This window comes from Eschrichtius robustus, chromosome 6, assembly GCF_028021215.1.
Source record: "Eschrichtius robustus isolate mEscRob2 chromosome 6, mEscRob2.pri, whole genome shotgun sequence".
Classification (NCBI taxonomy): Eukaryota; Metazoa; Chordata; class Mammalia; order Artiodactyla; family Eschrichtiidae; genus Eschrichtius; species Eschrichtius robustus.
In genome coordinates, this window is record NC_090829.1 from 64,580,771 (window position 1) to 64,581,606 (window position 836).

Below are 836 nucleotides of genomic sequence, written 5' to 3' on the forward strand. Positions count from 1 at the left end.
TTGATTAAAGTGTAGTTTGGGGAAGCACTTTTAACCTTCATTGTGTGTCAGGTTACATATATGATAAAATTATATTACAAACCATGTAACTGAACAAAAAATAATATCCTTATATAAAGTATTAGTATATACCTAAATACAATATGGCTTTTAAAATGAAATCATGTGTGTATAGTTGTATTCATAAAGTACACTAATCAAAAGCTATACAACATTAACAGCAAATCAAAACACAAATGAAGATATTCCTCTGAATTTCGTGTTTCATCAAGCATCAAAAACCACCAATCTTTTAGTCCTTTTCTTGTGCATTATTCTGTATCCACATTCTGTGCATCAGATTGGATTCCTTGATTTTATTTCATTTTCTGTGTGACATTCTCCACAGATATATATCATTGGCTGCTGCTTTGGGCGTTGAACGTCCTTCTGGGTGTCCATTGTTGTACCCATGTAACATGGAGAAACTTCTCTGTGCTTGCAAACAGATTCCGACTCACGGCTGTGTCCCCTCTAAGAGTTTTATAGTGTCTGGTCTTACATTTAGGTCCTTCATCCATTTGGAGTTTATTTTTGTGTATGGTGTTAGGGAGTGTTCTAATTTCATTCTTTTACACGTAGCTGTCCAATTTTCCCAGCACCACTTATTGAAGAGACTGTCATTTCTCCATTGTATATCCTTGCCTCCTCTGTCATAGATTAGTTGACCATAGGTGTGTGGGTTTATCTCTGGGTTTTCTATCCTAATCCATTGATCTATATTTCAGTTTTTGTGCCAGTACCACATTGTCTTGATTACTGTACCTTTGTAGTATAGTCTGAAGTCAGGGAGTCTG

The 836-nt window shown here is 35.5% G+C and overlaps 1 pseudogene; it reads right to left on the minus strand.

Moving 5' to 3' along the window:
- Positions 1–267: 267 nt before the first annotated feature.
- Positions 268–462, minus strand: LOC137765664 (DNA-directed RNA polymerases I, II, and III subunit RPABC4 pseudogene; annotated as a pseudogene).
- Positions 463–836: the final 374 nt, after the last annotated feature.